This window comes from Spermophilus citellus (genome assembly GCF_964194105.1).
Source record: "Spermophilus citellus genome assembly, chromosome: 8".
Classification (NCBI taxonomy): Eukaryota; Metazoa; Chordata; class Mammalia; order Rodentia; family Sciuridae; genus Spermophilus; species Spermophilus citellus.
Window position 1 is genome coordinate 40,408,914 of NC_138189.1, and position 15,625 is coordinate 40,424,538.

Genomic DNA, 15,625 nt, shown 5'->3' on the forward strand with positions numbered 1-15,625 from the left:
GGTCGAGCTGCGCCTGGGGCCAGTCCCTCTGCCCTAAAGCCCACACTTTCTCCAGCTCATCCCACAACCTTACAAGCAGATACTCAGCAAGGATGTAATGACCTGGGCAATAGTGATGTGTGACACTGCTGCTTCCAGCCATCGTAAGAGCAAGTCCCAACCCAGAGCCGATCGTGCATTACCTCATCTACTCTTCCACAAACCCCAGGAGGGAGGACCGGTTAAGATGCTTCCCACTTGGCAGATGAAGAATCCAAGACTCAGAGAGGTTATGTAACTTATTTAAGTCACATGACTAGTAAATGGTGGAACCAAGCTCTGAGTCAAAAGCAGCTGGCTCTGGACTGTGTGTAGCCTTGACCTATGATTATCTTCTCATTTACTGAACATTATTTTTAAAGTCCTGTCATAGGCAGAACAATTGCCCTCCCCCAAAATGTCCAAATCCTAATCCCGGAACCTGTGACTATGCTAGTTTATATGACAAAAAGGATTTTGCAGGTGTGATTACATTAAGACCTGGGACTATTCTGAACCCTAACTATTTACATGATTCCTTCAAAGCAAAGTCTCCCAGGCTGTGGAACAGGTGTTACATGGGAAGGAGAGTCCTGTGGAGAGTGATGACTTGGATCATGGTCTCTGATTGCCTCAGAGCTGTAGCTGCACTTTGCTTTGGGAGCTTTCTGTGCAAATGTGCAGGACAAGATTGCCCAGGAGCTATGGTAAAGCCCTGACTGAGGAAGTTCTGTGCAAAGGTATGGAACAGTAACAGTCTCAACCTTGAGCTCAGACACTAGCTGCCAGGGATAGAGAATTCTGAGCATAACAAGATAGCCACAATATATCTTGCAAGTGCTGCAAATTTGAAGCCTTTCTACTTTGCAGAAATTCTGGACAATGGGCTTCCTGGGTGCAGCAGGATAATAACAGGATGTTCCTAGCACTGCAACAGTAAAATATCTACAAAAATGTTTTTAGTTCTGTAACTTTTTAGTGCACAAAGGACAATGCCCCTATAGTTTTAATTTCCTAATTGTGAGACCAGTATATAATAAATGTGCTGCACTAGCTCTGGGTCGGTGTCCCACCTGGCCCCAGATTTCTCTATAAATGTTGGTGCATTTTTCTTAATCTCCCATTGCCCCTTGCTGGTTTCTAGGGTTCGACCATGCAGGTTGTGGCAGGGTACAAGATACCATGTGAGAAGGGCTTACCCTTTGAGCTGCTAACTTTGAAAAGGGATGAAACCTTGAGCTCAGAGTAGTAGGCAGCCTTCTGGAGCAGGAAAGGCAGGAAATGGGCTCTCCCTGCCAGCCCCTCCAAGGAAGCCCACCCTGCTGACCATCTGGTATCCACCCAGGGAGACAGTTGGCCTGGCCTTCTGGCCTACAGGACCAGAAGGCAGCATGTTTGCAGTGTTTTAAGCCATTCACTTTGTGATCATTTGTTACAGCCTCAATAGAAAATAAATATGAGCACCTACTATGTGGTGGCACTGCTGTAGGCACCACGGATGCATAAGAAGGACACCTTGGGACAACCCCAGGATCTTGTGACAATGGGGGAGAGAAGCAGTGTGAGGCAGCAAGGGCCTAGGCAATCCCTTCTCCTCACAGCCCCAGAGTGAAGTCAGCAGCCCTGAGCTCCTGGAGAGGGGGAGGTTGCATCCTTTTCCAGAGCTTTCTCCAACCAAGTGCTGGGCCTGCAGCTCTGAGCTCTGGGCTCTGGGGAGGCCCTCGTGTTGCTCAGCTCCAGCTCCTTGTCCTCTGCCTGCTCAGCAGCACCTGAGTGGCCAGAGGCTCTGGGTGTGGAGTCCCAGGAGGGCCAATGGAGTCTCCCCTCCCTTTGCTTTTCATGTCCCTTCTCTCGCTCTGGGACAGCAAAGGGTTTACTGAGCCATGAGCGTGGCCTCTTGTTTGAAGCAGTCTTGAGTTTGATTTCAGCTCCTTACTCCTTGACTTCTCAGCCCATCATCTCCTCACCTTCAAAATGGGCATATGGACACTCACTTTACAGCTGCAAAGATATATTTACATGTTCAGGTATTTGTGAAAAATCACTGTGTCTATCTATAGCTACTGAAGGAAGAGGAGTGGAGGTGGGAGAGCACTGGTTTCTCAATGTTATCACTGGTTACTGAACCAACCCTGAGATTTCTTACCTGTTGACTATTAAACAATTGACAAATGTGCTTATAGCTTAAAAAAATGCCCATGTGAATGTTAAATAGTGATCACTGAAGGCCAGGAAAGGTGGGGGTGGTGGGTGGCAAGAGGAGATTGGGTATGGGGTGTCAGGCACAATCAGAAAAAATAAGTTCTGGTGTGCCTCAGCACAGTGAGTGAGTATAGTTCACAACAACCTATTATATATTTTATGAAAAACTGGAAGAGAGGAGCACTTGATCTCCAAACACAAAGAAATGATAAGGAGGAGGAAGGTGAATTGTTCTGATTTGATCAGTCCATGCTATCTGCATGTTTTGAAATATTACCTGGTTCCTCATTAATATATACAGTTATTACACGCTAATAAAAATGAATTATAAAAGGCAGTTTGCCTTAGAGCACTGTTGGATTTCTAAATTTCTCATAACTGAAAATGTTCCTAGGAGATACAGCAAGCCTGTACTTAATATTCCCTTACCAGTACTGAGCTTCCCCATGTAGCTAAATTCATTTCTTTCCACTATAAATCAATTCTTTTCTTCTTCTTTAGTCTAAGCAGAGAAGGAGGCTTGTTGGGCCCCAATCTTTGTTGTAGTTCCGCCTGTCAGAAACGAGGTGGCTCTTGTCAAGGGTTAAACTTGGCTATTTGATCCTGTTTGTGGGACCTATTGCCTGATGTTGGCTGCGAGGGCCAGATTGTCCATGCTTGGCCAGAACTCCTGGTGCCTGCTTTGCCATGGCTGTCTGCAGCAGACCTCGATGCCAAGAACAGGGATGGCCAGCCACCACCGCCAGAAGTGGGTGGGCGGCGTGTGTCCTGCTGCCTTCCCTCTTGGCCAGCTGCGCTGTCCATCCTCCAGCCTTCACTGGACTCCACTCCTCACACGGCCCCGCCGGTGGGTTTGCACAATTCTACCAGAAGCAAAGGGGCAGGAAAATCCAGGTCTGTCTCAGCCACAGTGACTGTGACAGCTAATTTATGCATCAACTTGGCTAGGCCACAGCACCCACATAATGTGGTCAAACATTATTCTGGATGTTTCTGTTAGGGTATTTTGGGATGAGATTAACATTTAAATCAGTGGACAGTGAGTAAAGCAGATTGTCCTCCCCAGTGCAGGTGGGCCTCATCTGATCACTTGAAGGCTGATCTCCTTCAAGCAAGAGGACTTTGAGCGAGGGCCTGCAAACTTGAACTGCATCATTGGCTCCTTGCTGGCTCGAAGGCTGCTAGTCCATCTTGGCAGAGTTTGGACTTGCCAGCCTCTGCGATTGTATGAATCAATTCCTTAAAGTCTCTCAATCTTACCCTGACCTTACCCCTCCACCCTGTTATGGTTTGGATGTGAGGTGTCCCCCAAAAGCTCATGTGTGAGACCATGCAAGAAGGTTGAGAGGAGAAATGACTGGGTTATGAGAGCCTTAACCCAATCAGTCAATTATCCCCTGATAGGGATTAACTGAGTGGTAACTGAAGGCGGGTATGTGTGGCTGGAGGAGGTGGGTCACTGGGTGTGCCTTTGGGGGTATATATTTTGCATCCGGCAAGTGGAGTCTCTCTGCTTTCTGATCATCATGTGAGCCACTTCCATCTACCGCACTTCCACCATGATGTTCTGCCTCACCTTGAGCCCCAAGAAATGGAGCTGGCTGGTTATGGACCTCTGACACCATGAGCCCCCAAATAAACTTTACCTCCTTAAATTGTTTTCGTCAAGTCTTTTGGTCACAGAAAAAAACAGAACTGACCAAACACCCCCCTTTGCTATGGATGTCCATTCCAAGATCCCAATGGGTGCGTGAACCCTTAAATAGTACTGAGTGAATACAAATTCCAACACCACAGGGCATCGCTCCCAGGACCCTCTTAGATACCCAAATCTGCAGATGCTCAAGACTCTTAAATATGATGGCATAGTATTTAAATATAACCTATTCACTTGCTCACTGATATTTTAAAACATCTCTAGGTTACTTAACATACCTAATACAAGATAAATGCTATGTAAATAGTTGTTATGCTGCATTGCTTAGAGAATAATGATGGGGAAAAAGCCTATGTAAGTTCAGTAAAGATGTAATTTTTTTTCCTTCACATATTTTCATTCCACCACTGCTTGAATAAACAGATACGGAAACCTGTGAATACGAAGTATTGACTAAACTATATATTCTTCCCTATACATACTTAAATTACAATAAAGTTTTATTTAAAAATTAGGTATTGCAAGAGATTAACAATAATAGCTAATAATAAAATAACACAACTGTAACTATGCTCTAATAAAAGTTATGTGAATATGGCCTTTCTCTTTTTTTCAAAATATGTTACTCTATACACACCCTTCTTGTGATGATGTGAGATGATACAATGTCTGTGTGATGAGACAAAGTGAGGTGGATGACAGAGACACTATGATATAGCTACATAAAGGTCACTTGAACATAAGCACTATGATACTGTAAGAGTTGATCTGACAAAAAATATAGCTATAAATGACAAATGAATGGGTAAGTAGCATATATAGTGTGGATACACTGGACAAAGGGATAATTCATGTCCTGGCAGGATGAAGCATGATAGTGTGAGATTTCATTTCACTACTCAGAACAGAGCACATTGAAAACATGCATTGTTTATTTCTGGAATTTTCCATTTAATACTTTCAGGCCATGGTTAACCAGGGGTAACTGAAAGCTCAGAAAACCCGAGTTGTGGATAAGGGGAACTACTATATTTGTTTCTCCAGAGAATATATGTATATATATTCTGTTTCTCTGGAGAACCCTGACAATTTCAATAACCTAAACCAACTTTCTGTTTTATTTTAGCTTTGTATCATGGCAGTTTATAACATATAAAGCAATAGACAAAATAGTATTACAAACCCCCGTGTTCCTAGCACTCAGGTTCAACAACAATTAATTTAGGGCCTTTATTTTTTTATGTCATATACCTACCCACTTAACTATCTCCTTTATTATTTTGAAAACAACCCAAACATCAACATTTCATCTACACACATTTTGGTGTATATCTCTAGAAGTCAATGACTCTTCAAAATATAAACACAAGATCATTAGCACACTTAAAAAAAATTCCTTAATATTATCAAATATTTGGTCTTACTCAAATTTCTACCACTTACCCTTTTTATTAGTTATAGTATGCATTTTTTTTACTAATACAAAAGCTGGAGAATATCATGCTAAGCAAAATAAGACAATCCCAAAAAACCAACGGATGAATATTTTCTCTGATATGTGGATGCTAATTCACAATAAGGGGGCAGGTAGCTAGGGAAGAATGGAGATACTTTAGATTAGGCAGAGGGGAGTGAAGGCAGGGGAGGGGGTATGGGGGTAGGAAGGAGAGTAGAACGAATCAGACATTGTTACCCTATGTACATATATGATTATACGACCGGTGGAATTCTACATCATGTACAACCAGAAGTATGAGAAATTATACTTCATCAGTATATATATCAAAGTGCATTCTACTGTCATGTATAACTAATTAGAACAAATTAAAAAAATTAATACAAAAGTAGCATGTACTCATTGAGGAACTCTTGGAAAACATTGAAAAAGCACATTGACTAAAAATTAGAATCACCCACAACTGTTGGGGCTGATAGCAGCCTCTACAGTGTCATTGTAAGAGTAGAAGAAGAGTCTTTCCAGTAGGCACAGCCTGTGCCGAGGTGCCAGCCACCGCTGTTCCCTCCAGTGGATGCCATTGTGCCTGCACAAACTGGGCCCCCGCATGCTCACGGCCCAGTGCTCCGTCAGTGTTTACATTTTGGAGTACAGCCTTCCAGATTTTGTTACAGACATATGCATTATTTTTGCATAATTGCTTTCATACCGTGTATTCTGTTTGGTAAGCAGCTCTTTTCACTTAGTAGCAGACCATCAACATTTTTCCATGTCATGAAATTTGCTTCCAAACTGTGACTTTCTATGACTATATGGGGTGCATTGTATGGCTAGACAACAATAGGCTTAAGCGACAGCCAATTGTTCAGACCCTTTGCTGGGGGAATGCAATGCCTGTCTCAGGCAGATAAAACACAGGCAAGAACGGTGTGTCCCTCTTGGTAGAACATTCAAACAGGCAGGGAAATTTCTGCACATGCATTGCAAGATCATGAGGCTTTAAATTGGTTCCACCTGTTTGTTTGCAAAGAAACCAGAGGTATGGTTCCATTTAGTTCAACTCATGCCTTGAAGGGCCACGGGGTGGGGGGACTGCCCCCTGACGTGTTTAGATTCTTAGCTCTTCCATAGTAAACAAGAAGTTTCAGCAAAAAGCAGAGAGGCAAGAAAAAAATGGAACATACTTTTTAGGACAGTTAGACCTAAGTTATGTAAACAGGAGATCTGGGGTTTGGGAGACCAACCTGGGATGATGGGTGAGGCTGACAGAAGGCAGCAGGGGTGGGGGTCTCTCTGACTGGCACTGCTGGGTGGTAGGACAGCCGCACAATCATTCCTGGATGCAAAACCTCCCTAATTGCCTTGTAGGAAATAGCATCACAGACTCAAGGAGCTGGCTAATGGATTCTCGGAAAATTGCCAGCTCATAATCTCCATCTCTTGAGAACTAGGATAAACACTGAGGTCAATTGCAAAGTGTCCATTTGCCCAAACCCACAACCCACAGTCAGCCAAATCCCAAGCTAGTGTTTTCTGTGCCGCCTCTTATCATCTTTACTGAGTCCACAAAACTAAATGACTCAGTTTAATGAAGTCACTGGGACAGGGTGAGGTCACAAGGCAAATGTAAACCAGGAATTCCTAACCCCAGAGGCTATTCCAATTTTGGTGCCTTGAAATCCCTCATATGGTAAGGTCACTTACACGCCAATCATCAGAATTGTAGACGACAGCCCAAAGAAGGATTTAAGGGGGTCCGGGATGTAACTCAGTGGTAAAGTGCTTGCCTAGCATGCACGAGGCCTGGGTTGGATCCCTAGCACCACCAAAAATAAAAAATAAAAAATAAAAAAGTAAAACAAAATAAGTAAATAAAAATGCTTAAGAGGAAAAATCTCTCTGATTTTGCATGAACATACAAATTAAAGTTAGATAAGAAGCCCACATCACTGGGCCTTGATTGAGAGCTTTTCTCAGGATGAGAGGAGGTGAAGAGCACCAGATTCTCCTCAAAGATGGCTGACATGCTGAACATGACCTGCTAGTGCTCTTGAACCCCAACCCCATCATTTCTCATGCTTCCAAGAAACTGCATTCTCTTCTAAAGGTCACCCAGTTCTTGTATCAGAAATGCTATTGGATGGGATATGACTTTCCTAGGATTGCTGTAACAAAGTACCACAGCCAAGGTGGCATAAAATAACAGATTATATTTCTTCTCTCAGACGTCCAGATGTTTGAAGTCTGAAATCAAGGTGTTGGCAGGGCCGTGCTCCCTCCAAACACTTGAGGAGGCTTATTGAGGTGTTTCTTGGCTGGTGGCTACCTGACTCTAACCTCTTTCTCCATCTTCACATGGCCATCTTCCCCCTGTGTCTGGGTTCGGATTCTGTCTTATTAAAGGGACACCAGTTATAGTGAAGTAGGGTCCACCCCTCAGCTCAACCTGATTATGTCTGCAAAGGCCCTCTTTCCACATGAAAGTCATATTCATCAGTACAAGGGTTAGGATTTCATATCTTTAGGAGGATACAATGCAACCCATAATAGTTGGAAAGCTAAAAGATCTAAATCACCAATGCTTTGTGGTCCTATGCCATCACTTACCATTCCTGGGCCCCAGGTCCCCTCAATCTGTCCCCACAGACACCCTCACGGCCTGCAGATTCAGAGCTGTTGGAAAAAGAGACCAAGTTCTTTCAGATAAGTCAGAGCCTAGACTCAGGTGGAAAGAGTCTGCCAGGCTGGGAGTTGCAGCACAAGCCTGAGAGGTAAGACCAGGACAGTGAAATCTGAAAGGGGCTTCCATCCTGCTAGGCGCTTCCATCCTGGCAGACTGGGTGTGCCCAGTTGAGAATGAAGGCACCAGACTCCTCTGCAGTCCCTGGCATTGCCCTGGTGATGCGAGCAGCCAGGCCAAGAAATGAAGAGCAGCCAGCCATACTGTCCTGGGCCTCTTCCCTGGTCCCACAGGCTGCCAAGTTCAGGGACAGCATTCAGGATAATCAGTCCTAAGGCCCCGTGAGCGGTCAACCGCTCAAAGCTCATCATGAAACTGGCATTGGCAGGTGAGACCCGGTTGGCTTGGACACCTCATGTACTCAGCGCAGGCTAAGTATGCCTGGCCTGGACCCCGCTGAAGTGTGGGGACAGGCAGGGTGCACGCGGGCACAGTCAGTGAGTGGGTGAGTGGGTTTCAGCTCCGGGTGAGACTGAGGGAACTTGACATGTTATTGAATCGAGGGCCGCAGAAGGTGAAGCCTGGGCCTCCACACATCCCAGGAATGCGGATGTAAGGCTCTCCGTGTGTATCTGAGGCTGACAGGGTTTGACAGTCCCCATCTGGGAACAATAACAGTGAAACTGCAGGCCGGTCCCTGCAGCAGCTGCCGCCTCTCTCCGGGCTTCGCCTCCCTCACCCTTCTCTGCGCTGGGCACCCTGTGAGCTGGGACAGTGCAGGGAGAGGGAGGGTCCCGCCTCTCCACACAGTCCTGGGCTGCAGGCGGGAGGCCTGGAGGAGGCGGGCGGGGGCTGGCCTTCTCGAATGCTTGCCATTCCAGAGCAGTGGGCTGAAGACAGTCCATTTCCCTCCCTGGGAGACCTGAGTGGAATGCCACGGGAAGGCGATTTGGGATGCCAACTGATCACCCAGCGGGCTGCCGAGCGTCTCTGAGCATCAGGTGGCAGAGAGACTGGGGGGTGGCCTTGTGTTTCTGTCACGTTTAATACCTCAGGCTTTCTTTGTGCGCATGGGGGAGGGAGCTTTCATCTGTGAAGTTCAAAGCACTGTTCAAAAAGTAATCCTCAGTCTGATCTGAATTTTGTCGTGTAACTAAACTGATTACAAGAGTTTGGTGAATCGGGGTGTGCTGCGCCCCTTGGACAGATTTCCGCAGACTTTGCCCGGGGCCAGGGAGTGAGGTGGGGGCTGGTTTATGGTACAGAGCAGGAGCAGGAGCCGGATCAGGAAGGAACCTCAGTGACTGTACCGCACAGTGTGGCATCGCCTGTTTCCAGTGTGACGCTCCGGGTATTGGATGTGAGAAGGCATACGTGTCACTCCCAAATCTCGTCCTGAGCTCCAGAACAACATCTCTGACTGCTTCCTGGGCATCTCCACAGGCTTCCAAACACAACCTGCCCAGATTACCCCTGACCCTGCACCCTCCTGCAGCACGTCCCCTAGACCGCAGCCAGCTGCTGGGACACTGCCCTGGGCACTTGGGAGCCCTTGTTTCTGTTCTCTTCTGCCTCTGCCCCTCTTTCCATAGGACATGCCACCAAGCCCAGGCCAAGCCCTCTGTCCATGCTTTTATTCCAGGAACTCAGAATTTTCTCCTTAATAGCTCTAGTTTCTCCCAGGTCCCTTGTGGATCTCAGCCAGTTAGTGCTGCGATTGCAAGGGTGGTAGGGAGTTGGGGCTGTGCAGACTGGGGAGCCACATGCTCAGCTCCTCACAGTGCAGGCAGAGGAGCCAGATTTAGGCTACAGGCTTCCATCAGTGGCAAAAGGTTCTAGTCTATCCCCTGTGTTACCCATAAGCACCATGACATACAATCCAGAGTTTTAAAGCCAGACACTGATGCTCATGTTTGGACCCCTCCTGTCATCCCAAATAGATCCTTCAATCAGTCACCAAGATCCCTAATGCCACCTCCAGAAGAGCCCATGTATGCATCCCCTTCTCTCCATCCAAACTGCCCCTTCCTCTCTTCTGTCCTCCTGGGTGAAGCAACAGACTGGCCTCCCTGCCTCCACACCTGCCCCTCTACCATTTGTTCTCTGCACGGGGACCAGAATGATCTTTCATCTTCCGATCTTGTCATTTGTTGGTTACTCATAATCTGAACAATCTGTACTTGACCTTTAGCTCTCAACTTGTAGAGCTGCCAGGGAGCTTCCTCTACGGCCTCTCTGCTCCCATGGTGAATGTGAATTGTCTACAATGTCCAGCAGACTATGAGCATCATCGGGCTGTGGTATCGTTTGTGTTGGTTCTTGAGGCCACGACACCTAGCACGATGCCTTAGGCAAGTTAGATGCTTGACAAATGTTTGTTGGATGAGGATCCAGAGAGACAGCGTCATTGCTAGGTCAGAGGCAGACTGGTGTGGACCAGCCAGATAACTGCTCAGACCACCAGTCTTTTTTTTTAAATTTTTTTTTTTAATTTTTTAGTTCTCGGCAGACACAACATCTTTGTTGGTATGTGGTGCTGAGGATCGAACCCGGGCCGCACGCATGCCAGGCGAGCGCGCTACCGATTGAGCCACATCCCCAGCCCCCAGACCACCAGTCTTTTGGAGTATTTGGACATTGTTGTGGAGCCAAAGCACCCTGGGAAATGTATGGTGTTTGTTCATTTTTCATCACTGTCACCAAAATATCTGATGAGAACGACTCAGAGGAGGAAAGGTTTATATTGGCTTATGATTTTAGAAGTTTCAGTCCTTAGCTGGCTGACTTCATTGCTGTGAGCCCAAGATGAGGCAGAACATCATGGCCAAAGAGCATGTCAAAGAGCATGTCAGAGGAAAGCCACTCAGCACACGGAAGCCAGAAAGGGGTGGGGGAGAGGTGGGGGGGGGAGGGACGGAGAGAAAGCGGACCAGGCATAAGACATATTCCCGGAGGGCATACCCCAGGGAGCTACTTCCTCCAACCATGCCCCACCTGCCTGCAGTCCCCACCACTTCCCCGTAGTCCACTGAAATGATTAATCCATGGACTAATCCATGGATGAGGTCAGAGCCCTCATGATCCCACCTTCCCCAAAGTCCCACCTCTGAACATTACTCACTGGGGACCAAGCCCTCAACACATGAGCTTTTGGGGAATGTTCCAGATTTAAACCCTAACACATGCCAACATGGAACTAACTCTGTTTGCCAGAATTCCCCGCTAGGGAATGGTATATAATACGGTGAGGGGAAATCATTTGATATTCTCCGGGAAATATTTGAGTAAGGAGAGTACTTTATAAAGTACTCTTTTGCGAGGTGGCTGTGCAAGTTTGGGGCCAGATCAGAGTTTTGGAGGATCTGGGATAAGACATTCCCTGAGGGCAGGTTGTGCTGCTCCTAATAGACCCATTCTCCCCACTCACTCAAAGCACTGTCATTGTCTTCTATGTAGCACAACCTCCTTTGCAGCTAGATGCAGTCATGTGTCTGAGCTCTCACTATTGAAAAGTAAGCAGATTTGATGTGGGACTTCTGAGAAGGTTCTATAAAGGGGAGAGTGTGAATTCTCTTTGCTCTTCCTTGGTTGCCTGGAATATGAATGCAGTGGCTGGAGCTCCTGGCAATCATATTAGATCACGAGGAAACCATGAAGAATGGAAGCAATAAACCAAGACAATGAACCAGAGAGAAGAAAGAAGCCTAGGTCCCTAATGAGTTTATGGAGCCACTCTAAGTACTCTCTGGACCTCTGTTTGTGTGAGAGAGAAATAAACCACTTACTGAAGCTAGGTTTCTTACATAGCAAAAAAAAAAAAAAAAAAAAAAAAAAATCAATTCCTCATTCAGTCTAGTATCAAATGATTAGCTTGCCCTGGGATCCCACAATTCTCAGTTCTGCTCCTGGCCCTTGGTCCAGGACTCTCCTCCGCCTCCCACCCTCTGCTTCCCTTTTCCCATTTTGGCACAGCTCTAGGCAACCAGTGTCTCCTAGGAGTTTTCCATGACCAGCTCCCTCCACCTTGGCAAGATGCCCCCAGTCCTGCCCAACAGTGATCAGTAGAGCAAATTCAAACATAAGCAAGACCCTGCAGAGGCAAACAGAGAGACTTTCTCAGAAGTTTGGATCTTTTTGTTTGTTATGAAAATTGTTTCCTGGAACAAGTTGGTGAAATGTGATGGTTTCCTTGAAACTGCAGACACAGACTACCCAGCATGCTCAGAGCACTCTGTACAGTTCTTCCAGGGATCCAGCGTGCGAGGCAGAAGTGGGGAGCGGAGGAACATCATTCTTCCTGGGGGAAAGGGGACATGGGGAGCCAGAGGCACAGAGGTATAATTTCCCCCTTGACATTTCACTTCTGATGGCACTATTCTATTTCCCATCATGTGACCTCAATCTTTGTCCGTGGCTGTGGCCTCTTGAAGTGCTCCCATGGATTCTGTGGCCAGTCTGGGAGCCAGGAATGGGGTTCAGTTCACTGACTGCCAAGGAAAGGAGAGCATCTCTGAGGGCAGGAGGCTTTGAGAACAAATATTGCCCAGGGTCACTCAACTAGGTGGTCCAGAGTCTACTCTGTCATAGTAATTCATAATAATAACAGCAGCAACTAAGAACTGTATTATTACCATGCCATACAATAATATATTAACTTATTTTCTGACACATACTCTGTTTTGTTCCTTACACACTTCAACTCCTTTAATCCTCATGATAATCTCAGGTCATTCTGATCTCCAGTTGAGAGATGAGGAGATCAAGGCATCAACAGATTGCATACACCCCTATATCATGGAAGTACGCAAGTGTAGGATCCCCCAGTTAAGAGGGTTTTTTTGTGTGTGTGTGTCATATCTCAAGTGCTTTAGAAAAGGTATCATAGTCTGAGTTCCTACTGAAGGACACGCCTTTTCTTTAGTGTCTTCTGGGAGGGTGTACTCCTATCTGCATGGGACCAGAGAGAGGGCTCAGTGTCAGGCTGGAGTCACGTGTAGGGTTGAGGGACAGAATCCCAGAAGTGGAGAGAGCTTCACTTCCTTCCCCCTGCTTTGTCTTTGTCTCCTCTTCCAGGAGGACCTGGAGGGGCAATTCAGCCAGTGACATCCCCAGGGGGTGGTTTGGGTAGATGACCTTTGACTACAGAAACATGGGGACAGGTGAAACTTTAAGCAACAGGTGCACTGATAAAAATCTGGTGCCCCATTTTTACAAACAGAATCCTATTTGAAAGGCACAAGAGGTGTGTGTGTGTGTGTGTGTGTGTGTGTGTGTGTGTGTGTGTGTATGTGTGTGTGTGTGTAGCTTGACTGTGGCGGGTCTTGGTGACTCATTTACAAAACCTGTTATCAGCCCCTTGCTCTGTCTTCTATCTTCCTTGAAAATGTTGAGTTTTGATACAAGAATTGTTTAAATCTGAATGTCTCTGTTTTTATGACTCTGAAATATAATCTGATGTTCTGAGGTGGAGAGCTTCTGGAAATTATGACACTACCTGTGATCCCACCACAGGTAAGTGCTCAGGGGCTGAGGAAATGGATCTGGCCTGGACCATTGGGACCATGGCTAGTGGGGTGGCCAGAGTCCAGCCATGCTTCACTGGACAGGCATTTTGAACTCATTCTCTCTCTCTCTCTCTCTCTCTCTCTCTCTCTCTCTCTCTCTCTCTCCCCCCTCCCCTTTTAAAATTCTCACTCTCAATGTGATCTTGGATCTTTGAGTGACATCTTTTACATAGTTCCCCCTGGGCACTTGGATGTCCAATGGGCATCACAAACTCAGTGTGTCCAAAATGGAACCTCTAATTGCCTCCTTGACATGCCTCATGCCTGCTTCCCCATCTCAGTTCATGGAAACCATCTTTCTTCATCACAGGACCCAAGCCCTGGAACTATCCTTGACTTCTTTCTCTCCTGCTCAACAATCAGACTTCCAGAATCCTTAGGGCTCCAGATTCCATATTTTCAGAATTTGGCCTATCTTCTCCACTCTCTTTTTATTTTATTTTATTTTTTTATTGGTTGTTCACAACATTACAAAGCTCTTGGCATATCATATTTCATACATTAGATTCAAGTGGGTTATGAACTCCCATTTTTACTCACTGCCACTGTTCTGGAGCAGGTCACCATCTCTCCCGGGACCACTGCAATCACTCATGTCCACTCTTGGCTCCATTGGTGTACTTGCAACATGGTAGCTAGAATAAACCTGCCAAACAGAAGCGAGGTCACGTGGTTTCTGAACTTTCAGAGGAAAGCCATGGTCCTGGCTGCCAGGGCCCTTGTGATCAGCTCCCCTCTCCTCCCACTGCATTGCAGACTCCATCTTCTGCTCTGCCCCCAGCCAAGGCTCTGCTCCAGCCTCCTTGCTGTTTGTTGAGCATGCCAGATCAAGTCCCATGGCAGAGCTTTCGCACTTGCCATTTTCCACTTCCTGAAACTCCCTCCTCTCCATGTCCTCTCCCTGTCCTTGGCCACAAGGAAGCTCCCTCACTTCCTTTAGATTATTTTTCAAAAGCTAGCTTCTCAGTGAGGTCTCCCTGACCATTCTATCGAACATTTATCTTCCACCAGCACGACCTCCATTCCTCCTGAAGTAGATGCTGTTGTTGTTCTTTTCCAGCCAGTGGACCCAGCCCACTGAATCACCCTCACTTCTGTCTCAGTGGGGGTGATAAAGTAAGCAAAAGGAATGTATTCATTTGCATCCAGGTGTGATTTGAAAACCAAGCAGGTGAGGGAAGGTAAGAGGTGGAAGGCACCAGGTGAGGCTGTTCTTCCTTGTTGGAGCAGAGATCAGAAAGTGTGATAGAGGGAGAATGGCCACAGGCAAAAGGCAAGGCTCTTTTCTGGGTTATAACCCTGCCAAAGCAAGCTGAGAGCTTGACTCATGCTAATGGTTAATTTTGGCACAGTGTCCAGCAGGTGTCTTAGGGCTATGCTCCAGCCATCTCCTAGGAGTGATTCAGGGCAGGAGATACAGAATCAGACAATCCAAGTGAGGCCCAAATATTGGAGGTTCTGCACTATTGACTAGTCAATGACCTAGTTACTTTTCAGGGCTTGGTTTCTGGTCTGTGAACATTCTTTGCTTTTTAATGATAGCCGGCTTTTGAATACTTCTCATGTGCTAGAAACACGGTAAGGTACCAGGATGTTACACGGGCACACACACTTTTACAGAGGAGGAAATAAAGGTACAGAGGCTTCAGCAACTCACCCAAGATTGCAGAATGAATTGGTGGGAAACAAGAGCTGGGAAAGAAGAGCAATAGGAAAGGTCTTTAGCAGAAAGGATGTCCATCAGGATGGACAAGCCCCAGCCATTTCCACTCTGCTTAAATTCCAACCAGCAAGTGCTGATTGGTCGAGCTCAGGTCAGGTGTCTGCCCCATGGACCAAACGAAGAAAAATGACTTCTCACATTTATCTTTTGTCTTACAAACAATCATCCCCAAACTTAATTGCTTATGAAAGTAGTGAACATTTATTATGTGATGGTTTCTGTGGGTCAGGGATTTAGGAGTAGCTTGACAGGGTGATTTTGGACTTGGGTTTCCTATGAGTTGGCAAACCTGTCAACCGGGATTGCTGTCATCTGAAGTCTTGAC

At 46.4% G+C, this 15,625-nt stretch overlaps 1 pseudogene across 1 annotated transcript in view; it reads left to right on the top strand.

The window, feature by feature from the left end:
- The window catches only part of LOC308654655 (MAP/microtubule affinity-regulating kinase 3-like), a 48,019-nt pseudogene extending 39,012 nt beyond the window's left edge, over positions 1-9,007 (top strand). The window contains exons 4-6 of the transcript in view: positions 2,922-3,067; positions 7,980-8,104; positions 8,692-9,007. The product of the transcript in view is annotated as an MAP/microtubule affinity-regulating kinase 3-like (transcript). The remainder of the gene's footprint in view (positions 1-2,921; positions 3,068-7,979; positions 8,105-8,691) is intronic.
- Positions 9,008-15,625: the final 6,618 nt, after the last annotated feature.